The sequence below is a fragment of the Chenopodium album genome, chromosome 17 (assembly GCF_948465745.1).
Source record: "Chenopodium album chromosome 17, dcCheAlbu1.1, whole genome shotgun sequence".
Lineage (NCBI taxonomy): Eukaryota > Viridiplantae > Streptophyta > Magnoliopsida > Caryophyllales > Amaranthaceae > Chenopodium > Chenopodium album.
In genome coordinates, this window is record NC_137850.1 from 35883805 (window position 1) to 35899070 (window position 15266).

The 15266-nt window shown below is 33.3% G+C and overlaps 1 pseudogene; it reads right to left on the reverse strand.

Moving 5' to 3' along the window:
* On the reverse strand, positions 1 to 12515 carry LOC145588884 (O-fucosyltransferase 23-like; annotated as a pseudogene).
* Between the last annotated feature and the right edge of the window lie 2751 nt (positions 12516 to 15266).

Sequence of the window (15266 nt, forward strand, 5' to 3'; positions counted from 1 at the left end):
TCAGGACAACAGAAGTCTGAGAGAGGACCGATCTTCATCCATGCCTTTCTGTTGGAGCGAATTGGATGCTTCGGTTATCAGCCACTTTCGTGAACTACTAAAGTCACATTATATTGTAGGCATATGAAGGCTACCTTATGCTGTTGTTACAAGAAATTGAAACTCCCTTGCGGATCTCTTTTGTGTCCTCTCAAGTGCTATGAAACTAGAGAAAGTAGAAAAGCTTTTCCCAATTTCCCACAAAAACATCTGCTGTAAGAATACTTCATAGTCAATGGCTGACTTGATAAGATAAGGTTATTTGTCATAAATATGACTTAACACCTAGCTTCTTTTTCAGGAAAGGAAGCAAGCCTTCTTGCCAGCCATTCAATATTGTCTTGTCTTCCAACAGACTATCTGCAACAACTAAGTAAAAAACTGTTGGTGTGCTCAGCTTCTTAATGTACCCTACTCGTTCTATAATTTCTTCCTTGCTACTAAAAATTTCATTGATGTTGGATCTTTGCTCTAGCTCCTTACAATGAACATCCATTCTTTCTCTATCTTCAAATGAACAACCATAAAGGCATAGGCTGCAACTTGGATCTGACCCCATTAGCACCCTAACCCAGCTCAGGTGCCAATTGCGCTCACCTATGGCTTCTCCCCCTACATATCTAATCTAATGTTAAAAAAAACTCGATCAGCTTCTTTGCTACTTCATCAACTAAAACTAAGCCCTCAGAAACCTTAGCATAGTCCTTGACAGGCAAATGAACATGCCAGAGAAACAGGCTCTTCCCTACAATGCATTTGACTTCATACTGATCATAAGGGTCTCTGCTGAATTCCTTCAATTGATCAAAGTCTCTCACCAATGTCCACTTTATTCCACTCCCTTTCTACAGCTCCAGAACTTTTGTCTGATTTAGTAGCTCTGAGTACAAGCCCAACCAAACAAACCCATTACAAAGAAAATAAAACTTCCGTAATTGCAAAACTTACCTTATCAGTTGATAAGAAAGTAATATAGTCGTATAAAATTAGAAAGGGAGACAAGTTCAGTTTTAATTTTTTTTATTGGAATTGATCAAATGATATGTATCAATAAACCCTATTGGGTTTAAAATTAAATGAGATCAACAAAAATAACTAAAACTGGCTAAATCATTACGCCCAAACAACTAATGTGGCACATCAAATTTTTTTCATGCCTATATTTGTGATCCACCAATTGATTTTATTTCATCCACAAAACCAATTCAAGCAAGTAGATTGGTGCTTAAAAATAAAAGGGAATAATCAAAGCCAAAAAAAGAAGGAATATTTTTATTCCCTGCAATAATAGAATTACATACAAATCCACATGAGAAATTGTTGCTAGCACCGCTCTTAATGAGCTCCTCTAAAGATCTGCAAACTGGTAACATATGGTATATAAAGTAGCACTCTTTCTAAATTTCACCCACAAACCTAACTCACTCTGCTTCATTAAGTATAGGGTTGATGAGGGGCTTCATCTGCGCAAGATATACAATAGCCCACCTACACAAATAGAGATCTATATAAACAACAGTGAGAAAGGATATAAAACCATAAGCACCGTCAACAGTTATTCCAAATCTTTCCAGCATCTCCGATTTGAATGGAATATACAATAGAACTAACAAATTGTCAAATAAACCTAGGCAAAAATGGTCTATAACTGCACGGAACTATGCATGGTATGCAAACTACTATAGAGGTCAACAGAATTGATTACCAAACCAGATCAACCATTATCCCTGCCAAATTCTCATGACTGTAAATTCTTCAAACTGCATTCTAGGAATGTCTAGCCAATAAAGGCAGTAATCATCTATTCCCTATACTAGTACAGCTAGCCTTTTTAGTGGAGCATACAAAGCCTAATAAATAAATTTTGAAAAAAAAAAAAAAAAAAACAATTGTAACAACTAGCAGCACAATTAATGAGAATCTGATCTGAGGGGTCTACAAAGGCAAATACTCAGAAGCGGAGACAACTTCTCCAACAGACTCTTGGATAATATTACTTAGAAAAGTAGACTAATAATATTTCTTGATGTAAGTGGGGATAATTATACATGCTTTTTGTAGCCTGCAGTTCATCACAAAAATCTTTCTCTCTCTAGGGAAGTAAGGATTTTTGCAAGCTGTCACCAATTGACCAAAATTTGAAAGTACTCATCTTTTATCAACAAAGTTATGCACTAAACTTGAAACTTGGCATCATTCCATAGTCCATAGAGCTTACACCGGGACGGAAGGAAACATATTTGTCACAATAATTTTGAATCACTATGTCACCTCCTTGTGTTTCTTCCTTCTCTCCTAAGAAAACAAAAGCTTGCCATACAAAACCCACTTTTGCAATATTCCTCATTGAGTTGAAGCCTTTTCAGGCACAGTCATGATTTTGTTTATCCCAATGGTTCAATTGAAGAAGCAAAGCAGCTATAGTCTTTCCCAGTGGAAAATAAGAAGAGAGATTTGAAGTGGTGACATGAGATGACAGTTGCTAGTACTCCATCTGCAGACCTCAGCCTACAGAACAACTAGTCACTTTCTCAGAGAAAGAAAATTTCATATTCGAATGACATGAAACAAATGGAGGTCTAGAAGTGATTTATAATTTCCAGTGCATTTTATCATATAGAATTGCACAAAAGTCATTCACATAATTATAGAATTGCACAAAAGTCATTCACATATGATAGAGAAAAAAGCTAATACAATTGCTGGTACAACATTTTGTGGTTTTACATAGTTACTCAGCCAGTGCAATATTTTGATTCACTTAACCGGTATAGATTTAAGGAAAGTAATAGACTTACATCATCCAGCAGCAAACTGTTGCTGTAATAACCAATGTTAGGTGGAACCTGCACAAATTAAAATACTTCAGTCACTAGATTAACAACATTAACAAGTAAAACAATCATTTGTACAAGAAGACTACTCCAGAGTCCAGATTATGTTCAATGAGATAAAAATGCTAAGGGATAACTTTGACAATTTGTAGATCACATAGGTTCATAGGATGAGAAAAAGGTCCTATTACACCCAAAATCAATTTTGAAGTTATCAATTTACCTTGCTAGAATTAACTAAGTGACCTGCCACATAAAAGAGCCAAATACAATAAACAAGCGAGCTGAAAAGTAGAACTATCAGGAAAACAAAAAAATATCTTCGTCCTCATCTAGTAGATAGCAACACCCAACTTATTCATCTCCTAAGGTCAATTTGTCTTTGTTTGGATTCATATGTTATGTGCAAAACAAGAGTGATACATCAAACCCCCCCCCCCCCCCCAAAAAAAAAAAAAAAAAAAAAAAAAAAAAAAAAAAAAGCTCCTCCCGCACACATAATATGCTTGATTTGTTGAGCATGAAATCTTCTCAGAGAAATATTTTAAACATCAACACTGTGTTTGGATAGAGAGAAATGGATGGAAAGGAAAGAAGAGAAAGGATGCATCATCCTTTGTTTTGGTAGTGGATACCTAATGCTAGGAGGGAAGGAAAGGGAATTAGGAGTATCCATTTTCTTTCCCCTTTTAATAAACCAAATCCCTTCATTGTTTGAAAGATTTGGGAGGAAAATGGAAGGTCACCTTCTCTTGCCCCTCACTTCCCTTTCCCTTCCCTCTTATTCCTTCCCCACCCTCTCCTTCCCTATTGTTATCCAAACATAGTGCAATTGTGAAATCGAGCCAAGATATTCCTCGCATAATAAAGCCCCTCATAATAGATCTACAATCCAACAAACTTGCACACTCAAATGTAATTTTCTTCAAATCAATCACCAAGTCATGACTTCTCCATTCTCTTTCCCCCAATCACCCACTCATCTTTATCGACAGAAGATCACTCCATTTTTTTTGCTTACTCTATCAACTCAAACCCTCGCCGGTAAACATACACTACCATCAAATCAAATTATTTTTACAGAATAATATTTTTTTAAGTTGAAGTAAACAAGGCCTCACTATCAAAGTTTTTAAACAATGATTTCAAGTTTTCAACACAAAAACACTTCATTCTTCAATGCATCAAATCAATTCAAGACTCCACTAAAAATGAAAATCAGTTATAATCCAAATTACTTAAAACTAAACCCCAAATCCCAATTTAAACAAGTCAATCAACAAAACAAAGGAACATCAACAATCATTAACCATCAAACAACAAACAACAATGCAGAGCTAAAAATGAGCAAAGATCCAGTAAGAGGAGAGAGAAAGAGAGATTACAAATTGGTAGAAGGGCCACGATTGAAGCAAATTCTGGTACAAAGAGAAGCAATAATTCCGATCACCAAGAATATTAGGGATGTAACAAGGAACCCCATTATTTATCTGAACAAACTTCCTCTATTTCGCTCTGATTTCAATCGATAAGATCAAAATTAAACCCCAGAAAATACTCAGAAATCTCAAATTGATTTATAATTTGATTTTGATTTCTGTAAAATTAGTATATTCGAAGTCAGAGTTGATAATTTGTGTGGAATAGGCCTTTTACTTAATTTATGAAGCTGCTGCTTAATGAGTAACGACTATTTCAAAGTTTGCCACTCAAGAATTACAAATCATGGAAATTTTAAATTGGTAATTTAATTCCAAAAGAAAAAATGGAATCTAATAATCCCACCTTTATACCTTGTTTGGATAGAAGGAAATGGAAGGAAAAGAAAGGAAGAGAACAGCAAAAATACTTGCGTGTACCTGTCCACAATAATATTATTGTGGACCCGAGGTTTATACACACGCAACTGACATTATATTGAACATAGTGACCCTTATTTTTGACATAGTAACCTTATTTTTAACATACTAAACTTTATTAAAAGTTGTTTAACGTTTAATACTATTGTGAACTTAAAGTACGACGTTATGACCCTAATCTTAACATAGTGACCTTTATTATTTATATTGACCTTATAAAATATTTCATAAAAAAAAATTAACTTCTTATACCCTATATATTACCAAAATGGCTTTTATTTTTAACATAGTGACCTTCATTTTATTATAGTGACTTTTTTTTATTAATAAAATAACCATAGTTTCTCTAATGTTATTGGTCCACAATAGATTAGTGTGAACCATGTCCATTTAAGAATTTGTATAACTGGAGGGGTACAAACTCTTTTGTTTGGATAAAGGATTGGGGAAGGAAGGGAAAGAAAAGGGAGGATCCATTTTTCCTTTCGCCTTAATAAGCATAATTCCTCCAAAATTGGAGAGATTTAGAGGGAAAATAGAGCTCACCTCCCCCTCCCTTTCTTCTCTCTTCCCTTCCTCTTCTATCCCTCCCCTTCCTTTCCTTCCATGTTTTCTATTCAAACAAAGCGTTATTGTGTCTTCCATAAACAATCCCACCTTTTAAAATTTCAGAAACAATCTCACTTTTAACATGGATCTTCTATTAACGACCCCTGATCGGTTGGATTATTTTGGTAATTGGTTTTCTTAGGTTTTATGACATGTGTCAACGTTTAATAGGTTTATTCTTTTTTTTCAATTAAAAAAAAAACAACAAACCAAAACCATTGTCGCATGATCGCATCCCTTCCCTGGCAACCCAACTTAGGCGTCATCCCCGCCCCTTCACATCACTGTCGCAACCGTATCCCTTCCCCGGCAATCCAACTCAGGCATCATCCCTTCACTGGCAACCCAAACCGGCGAGTGATTGATTCAATCATCACTACGCGTCTTTCTTCTTGGTTGTGCACTTCATCATCACCACGCATCATCATCTACGATCCAGATCCTCAACATCTTTCATCAATGGTTTAAGCTCAATCATGGTTGTAGGATTGATTAAATTTCATTCATACCGTACAATTTCACACACGAAATATGGTTTTGGGTGATGATGTTCAGTTTAGATGGGGGTTAGGGTTTTAAATGGGGTTCGGGTTTCAGCTAAGGTAGGGGCGGGGTGGGGGCTGCAGCTAGGGGAAATATTTGGGATGGCGAAATGACCTTGCCATGGCAAAAGAAGTCATGGTTGGTGGAGGAATGCGTGGGTGGTAGGGGGTTGCTGGTGGAGGAATGCGTGGGAGTTAGAGGGTTGTTGGTGGGGTTGTGTGAGGGTTGCGATTGGTGGTGGCTGGGCGAGTGGTGGCCGATGAGGAGTGAGGAGTTGAGGAGGTGGTGGTTTGGGTGGCAGCTAAGGTGGTAACCATGGAAGGGAGGTGGGAGGAGATGAATTAAAATAAAAAAAAATTGATTGGTTTAACCGATAATAGGTCAAAAGGATCATTAATGGAATATCTATGTTAAAGGTGGCTTTGTTTCTGGAATTTCAAAAGGTAACACCCCCAAATCTCCCTCTACGGAAATACCAGTATAATACGTATAATTATACCGTAGAGATAGATTTAGGCGTATTAACGCCGCGTGATTACGCAAGGCTACTCAAAATACTTAACTCAATAACAAAACTTGCAGCAGAAACTCAACTTTCTTTTATTAATACTTATAAAAATAGTAACATTGTTATGAGTACTCAAAATAAAGACACAAGACCAACACTTCCTAATCTAGGTGAAACCATTCCCGGAACTCCATATGCTCAATTTTGACTCCACCTGAAAATAGCCAACACTGCTTACCATTACGGTAAACAGGGCGAACCAAAACAAATAAGAAATACAGATTAGCAAAATATACTAAGTACGATAAGTGCAAGATAATGTAAACTCAATTTATTTGCAAACATGCTTTCAAAATTAATTCCAATAATTAATCCAATAAATTCCAAACTCATTATTCCAAAATCAATTTCAATGATTCAATAATCAAAATAATTAATAAAACCAATTCCTTTAAAAATCCAATTCCTTCATTATGAACCAATTTCTTTTAATCCAATTCCTCACCCAAGTGTGCACACCCCCCAAGCTAGTCTCCTTATATTACAAGGCTATTCTTGAGGAAAGACCCGGTCATACAAAGTCCAAGGCCTTATCAATAAACCAAATCCGCATAGTGCGATTACCAACATGCTTATAAAGCATTAATAATAATAATAATTCAATGGTTCAATAAGTCCTTTTAATATCCAATAAATTCCAATATAATTCAAACTCCTTTTTTAATAATTTCCACATACTTTCAAAATCAAAACCTTTTAAATAGATACTTGAGAATAAAATCTCATATTAATAACTTTTCAAAATCAATAACTCTTCCTTGAAAAACCTTTTATTTAATTCAACAAACCTTTTAAAATTCAATTCCTTTATTTAAACACGATAAGTAATTCAAACCATTCAAAACATGATTTAAAAATCAATCATTCAAACTACTTTTATTAAAATCAATATCTTTAAACATAATTTATTTCAAAATCATAATTCAAATCAATTTAATTCAATCACCAATCAAATCATGTAAACCATGTTATTCAAACCAATCACTTTCAAAGGTATCTAGCCACCTAAACGTACCTTGATCCTTGTTAGAAAAATCACACAAAAAGAACCTCAAGAACCTTGATTCCGAATATCAATCAACACTTCGCACTTTCAAAGTTCAATCACGAATATACCTTACAAATATCATAACCATAAGGTTATCACAACATAAACTCAAATCTAATGTGCATGGACTATAAAACTCTTTTAAAATAATACTTTAATATAAAATTATAGTTTTGAAATAGGTATTTGTATTATAGAAAACTAACCATGAAGAAGATAAAGAATAGGATTAAAGAGAATTGAATTTTCGTTGGAAAGAATAGGCAGAACTTGCGGAGGTCATAACTCCTTCAATATAACCCCGAATTGGGTGATTCTTGAACCTAACCTCAAGGATTTTTCGAGAGGAACAATCTTCTATGAAATATCAATACCCTAAAAACTGACCAGAAGTGCTCGAAAACTGGCTTCAAAGGTATACGGGATAATATTTGTATGAAAAGAGGAGAAGAAAAGTATGAAAAGGTTTAGGGAAAAGAAGAATAAGAGAGAAGAAGATAATTGGGTTTTTGGTGTGAAGAATATGAGAGGTATGAAGGGGTATTTATAGGCTAGCTCATGCAAGAATTATGGCAAGAGAATGTGGGAAGAATTATGGTAAAAAGGAATTAAGGATATTATTTGGAGAAGTGAATAAAAGAATTAAGGAAAGTTTGGACATTAAGGTGATTGTATATACTTGAATATGGAAGGTATGTTTGTTATGAAAAATAATAAGGAAATTAGAATTACTTGGGGAATAACTAAGAAGAATGAATGGCAAGAAAATATGATGATTAGATATTAAATAGATGGAGAATTAGAATTAAGGAAAATAAGAGATTTTGGGAGATAATTAAAAATATAATTTACGAAAATAAGTCACCCAAAAATCCATCATGGTGGCTTTAGATATTTAGGGAATTAATTTGATATTTTTAAGGAATTAAAAATAATTGTGTAAATAATATTTATTGTATAAAATAATTAATTAATAAAATTCCAATTATTCACTAAATAAAATAACTAAGAAAATCAGATTTTCTACACATAGAAAATCCGAAAATCTTAATTAATAATTTAGGAATTTTTGGCCCTTTTAAATAAATAATAAAATATAATTTTGTTTAATTAAAATATCCGAAATATATATAAATAATCCGGTTTTTAAAATAAAATAAATGGATAATAAATCTTATCCAAAATCCAAAAATAATAATTGAGTTTTTAAAATACTTTTGGCATCGAAATTCAAATATCATTTTGGCTCCAAAATTCAAATAGTAAAATAAATTACTAAAATACCCTTTTTAAGAGAATACTAATTAGAAAATACGTTTCAAAAATACGGGGTATTACAGTCAGATCGTTTATGGAAGACACACTAAAGGTGGGATTATTAGATTCCATTTTTCCATTACAAAAATTTGTACTAGTATTTTACAACTCACAAATAATAACAGACTTTTTAAAATTACCACCCAAAGAAAATTTACTTTGTATTTTAAACTAGTTATTGACCTGAGTGATACCCCGGATCAGATCACTATAAATTTGTAAGTTTGATCAAAATTTAAAATGTTCAACAATATTTTTAAGTGAATAAATAAATAATAGTTAATTTAAGATTAATGAGTGCTATTATAACTTATGTAAATATTATTGTACTTTGTACAATTGCTTGACTAGCATTGAATCTTGAAAATTACTATCCAAGGAATCAATGACCATTAGTATGTGATTAATCTCTTACAAATTAAATTGTTTGATAATATGCAATTACTTATGAGTTACATTCTATGGGAAAATTAAATACAATAGAAGGTTACATATATGAAGAGTTTTAAGATGATGTTTAATGACACATAATGCAACACGTAGCGCTCATGCGGCGCCAAATCATACAAAAGTACGATGACACGTGGTGGCAGCGTGTTGTCATTTGATTTTTAATTATATAATAATATATTATAGATGGTACCCACAAAATAAGACCAATAATAATAATAATAATAATAATAATAATAAGCATTTAGCTAATTAGCAAAATATATAGTGAGGTTTATACACTATAACATTATAACCTTAAGTGCTTTATATGAAAAATTTATATCAAACTAGCTATATATTGAGCTAATTAATGGAATCCGAGACTAAAATATACTCCATAGCTAATTCATACATATTATTACACAATCATTAAAACCAAAATGCTTGTAAAAGAAGTGTAAAACCAATATAGCTTAGGCTAAAGTTTATTTGCATTGATAAATCATAAATGTATAAAAACATGAATACAAATAAATCACCTTGCATGTCAAGGCCAAATAATTTTGTAGACAAATAAGAAATCAAGATACTCGCCCAAAAAACATGTTCCAAGAGGCCAAGGTTAGTGAATCGTTTCCAACAACTATAATTTAGGTTTTCTTACTTATAAGAATGGATTTGTTGACTAATTAACTCACCCATTCATTGTTCAGTTGTAGAATTTCAATTGATTGACAATTGATCATCGGTTACTTTTTAAACTGCTCCATTTCAAGCAATTCAATAAAAATTGAATTGTTCAATTCTTTATTAAGACCAATAATTAAAATCATTGTAAATAACATCGGTTACAAACTTTGAATTGGGAGAAAAAACTTTTTTTTTTACTAATAAATGAAATATCATTAACATGTAATCTCTGAGGTGGCAAATTTATAAGTTGAAGAAAAATGATGTGGCAACATGAAACAAAAAAAGTGACACATGGCGGAATTGCACTCCTTGCCTTGGAGTTTTAATATAAGTATAGATAGATTATCGCCCAATATAGACAAAAAAAAAAAGGAAATTCTCATGGTACTCTTAAGGTTTTTTTTTTTTCTCAATGGTAAACACTAAATATCAAATTATCTTTGATAATCTTGAAGTTGTAAAACTAATTCAAATTCCGTGGTAAGATTGGTAACATTAGCTAAGCATTTTAAGGAAATATTAACCATGGTTAATGTTTTAAAACATAAATGCCTAAAATACCTCTATTGAAAAAAAACACAACACCTACTTCTTCCTCGCCAGTCCCAACCCCTTGATCCCGGCCGACGCCAGTAGCAACCACCCAAATCCCTCCCCGACACCAGTGCCTGGCTGAACCCCCTCCCCTTTGTCGTCGCGACCCCTAAACCACCCAATTCCCCTTCTTCATTGGTGCCAATTTCCAAAACCCTTCTTCCACCTCCTCAACCCCACCTGCTCTTCACCGAAAACCCCAGCAAATCTAAGCCAAAACCCCCCATATTCGAGAAAATCCAAGTCAAACTCATTTTCGAGAAAAAATAGACCCAAAACCCCCTAAAATACCCTGAATCGAGCAATGAACGACTAGAATTCAAATCAAAAGCTGATAATTTCGCCCCTAAAAAGCCTAGAAATTTCAACCAAAAATCGAGGAAGGAGATCAGAGCAAATTGAGGAAGGGGAGAGGTGGGTTTCCATGTCGGGATTTTCGTTGGTGGTTGATGGAATTTGCTTTTGGATGTTCTTAGGAGGTTTTACCGCAGGAGATTGAAGGTTTTTTTAGGGTTTTTCTCTCTCCACAAGTTTGTGTTGGTAGTGTAGTTTGATTTGAGTGAGTTGGGAATCGGAGGAAGGAAAAAGAATCGGGGAAGGAGATGGTGGCTGGCTGGGAATCGAGGGAAGGAAAGGCTCGCCGGCACCAGGAGAAGGGAGGGAGAGGGTCGTTGGCCGCGGTTGGCAGGGAGGGGGGCTAGTAGTGGGTTGTGGTTGGGGTGGCTGGGGTTTTTGTAATTTTTTTATTTAATTAAAAGGGTTATATTTGTCATTATCCCTTTAGTTAACTAGGGTAGGCTAATAATTATGAATTAATGTCATTAATGTTACCATTGAAGTATTTTTCCTAGTTATAGATTATCGTTGATAATTTGTTTTTTTTTAGTATTTACCATTGAGGGAAAAAAAAAATCTTAAGAGTACCATTGAGAATTTACCCCAAAAAAAATTTAATGTTATGTTTGTTATGTATGTATTAGAAGTTTACATAACTTTACAACTTTTATGTTTTGGTGGTCAACCAAACAAGCCCAAATCCTAAAGGTGATCAAGTATGATCTGGTTCAATCAGACTCGAAAATAGGGCGGGTTTGAAGAAGGCAAAAAGATTATTATAGTTTTAAATCCGGACTCAGTTTGAAAAAGCCCAACTTGGCCTATTAAGCTCGCCACTTTTTGTAATACCCTGGAAATTCCCTTCTTTAAAAATACATTTTCTATTATAAATAAAACTCTTTAAAGGAAATATCCAAAATATCACCGCCACCGTGATAACGGCTAAGGTTATTTTTCAAAGTCACAACTCTCTTGCAACTTAACAATAACTAAACTACTTGAATCCAAGCATACAAGCACTCATTTGAATTATAGTAGAAGCAACTGCTCATTTCTCCCACTAATATTTCAACACATTTTATTGGTTGTCATGCAACCATTTCACTTAAGTAAGCACATCACAAAAATATTTTTGAGTCATTTCCCTTGATACCATTTACAGAAAGCAATAGTAATAATTAACATTTGGTAAGCTCATTTTGAGAGAAGGAAATGAATTTGAAAAGAAATTATAATATTTTATTGAAATACTGAAAAGAAATGTTTGAACTATCCCAATGTAGCTCTGCTACTTATTACTCACACAACTTTATTAAACTGTAACTATGAATAAAGAATAGATACTTAAAACACTAAAGGAAAGTTAATCTAAAATCTTCAAATGTTGACATTGTCAATCTTGTCTTTGATCTCTCTGTACTTCCTTTATACTCAGGATAACTCCCATTATCACCACCATTGTCATCATCATCATCTTCCTCAAGGTCTTCATCAGACTCATCAGATTCTAAGTTAATAATGACCGGAGGACTTGGAAGATTTGGATTAGGAATAACTTCACATGAAGAATCTCCAGACACACTGTCTTGCTCCATAGGTTCACCTTGACTCGCATAACTTGGCTCAGGTTCTGACTCAGACATGGGATCATCATTTTTAAAGAGTAGTAAGGTGCATTTTGATGTGGAATTTGGCCAAAGTTATGCTAAGGAGGAGGTTGAGAAGCATATTGAGGGTTAAGATGAATAAATTATTTGTGAGCAATGTAACGATACAAGTATCTCCAATCCGCTCCCCACTGACCATTAGAATCCTTATGCTTAGTATAGTTAGCTACGCCATTAGGCAAATGAAAATCACGGAACGACTCTTAATAGCTTCATAGGGTGGATAGTTAGAGACATAATCAGGTTAGTCTAGATGATGCTCCCCAAACACATCAGATATATAGGTACAGTAAAAGCGAACCCTGCGAATATAATCCCAAACATGCTCATAGTCCTTCTTTAATAGAGTGTCCATGGAAGAGAATCTACTAGGTAAATCAAACATCCTGCAAGGTATTTTGGGTTATGACTCAATAAAGAAAACTCTTTATTTAATCAAGTATACAGTTCTTTGCAAAAATTTAAGTTTGGTACTCAATCATACAATTTATGTTTCCACACATAAACATGCTATCACATAGATACATACTATCATTCAACATGCTTTGAACACCTCATATAAATAAAATATGCTGACATACAATTCTAGCCTATATGTCCATTCTTTCCTACCCAATCTCACCACATGATTTTAAAAGCAATTAACACATAATTGCATACCTTTATTCCTTCGCATACCTGCACACAAAATTTAATTTTTTACTTTATTTAAATTGAAATATATTTTCGAAAATATTTATTTGAACAAATAAAAAAAAATTCGAACCCCTATTTTTTTAAAAAAAAATATAAAAAAAAATCGGCCCTCACTAAAAAAAATCTGGACCACTTAAAAAAAAGAAAAAGAATTTCAGTACTAAAAAAAAAATTCGAACCTCTTAAAAAAAATTCAAACTTGTTTAAATAAGTACTTGGCCGAGCTTTAAAAACATAGGTACCTAAAGAAAACGTTTTTGGCTTTAGTGGTAATAAAAATCCAACCAAAGTTCTCAGATACCGCTTTGTAATACCCTGGAAATTCTCTTCTTTAAAAATACATTTTCTACTCTAAATAAAACTCATTTAAGGAAATATCCAAAATATTACTGCCACCGTGATAACGGCTAAGGCTATTTTTCAAAGTCACACAGTGAAAGTCTAAAATAAAAACCAACTTTCAAAATAAAACTTGAGTTCACAACCTCAAAACAAAAGTAAAAATAAATAATCCACAAGTTGAAACCAATCCAAACATGACCCTTTAAAAATCCAACTTAAAAGAAACATAACAAGCTAAGGTTAATCCATAGTCAATAATCCAACAATTCAAAACATAAAACTAGGAAAGCATAACAAGTAACTCTCGGCACTCATTCCCATCATGCTCTTCATGCTCCAAGTACCTGTCACTTCTCCTTTATTTCAACCCTCTACTCGCCATATAAATGGGTCATAGTAGGGCCAACCAAAGGAAAGTCAAACACAAACACAAAAGTACGAATCAACTAAAGCTGAGTACATATGCACAACACTAACATGAATATCTCCTATCATCAATAAAATAATTAAAACATGCTTGTCATACAATCACAAGTCAACTTACCTTTGACTCATAACTAGCAATATTAATTATTAAATAATAGCTTTGGATTACGCATCGAATGAGTTTCTTCCTTAAAAATAGCTCATTAAAAATGGAGCTTCCAATCAGGGAGCTACCCCAATTGGCACCTAATATGTCACACTTGGTAACAGAATTCCAGCGCATAAATAATAAAATAAAGTTCAGCGTCCTGTACCCATGTAGAAGCTATGCTCAAATATAAAGTTACATAACTCCCCCATGTGTACATACTCAAGGTGTATACATACGTTCCAAGAGTTTTGGTGCGTATCCTTTTACACTTTACGTGATTTACCAATTTAACATGTGATGACTCCAGCCAATCAATCAAGAATAAACATAACAACATTCAATACATACTTCCAATTCATTCTTGAATTAATTAGTGAGCACATACTATTTATTTTAACTAAGGTTCGTTGCCTAGTTTGTTCACAAAATTGCACGATTACTACCTTGGTGCATTGAATGCGCTAATAAACTTCCTTGACTCAATCTCAACTTACTTAAGCGAGTAAATATATAAACTAACTTCTTGACTAACACCAATAATAAATGGGTGAGAATTAAATTCATGAATCATGCTCAATAATTCTAATTATAGCTCTTTTAAACATCCATAAGTCTTGCTTATTAATTTCATGCTTCCTTGATACTTGAAAATAAAACATACTTCCATGATTCACATATGTTCAACTTGTATCATGCTTCTAATATCACTTCACATGCTTGCATATAATTAACCAACATCAATTCCAAGCATATAATTAACCAAACATGCTAATAATTCATCACTCAATCATATTTCACAATCCTAACATGATACTACGCATACACAAATATTCTTATGCACATACGTACCTTGAATATCGCCTAAAATCGGCCACACTCGCTAGAAATCACTTAGCTCGAAACTTCCTACAAATAAAAATACATAACTATAATTAATCCACTATTCTCACAAATTTCCAGCAATTATAATACTCTTTAAACCTTACTAATCAACCCCTTTTAATGAAATAAAAAACCATAAAACCTTTTCTTAAAGTGGTTACTTCAAATCCTTTCAGAAAGACTTAGTTTTCATAACTTAAATAAAATTCAGCATACTTATTTAATATAAA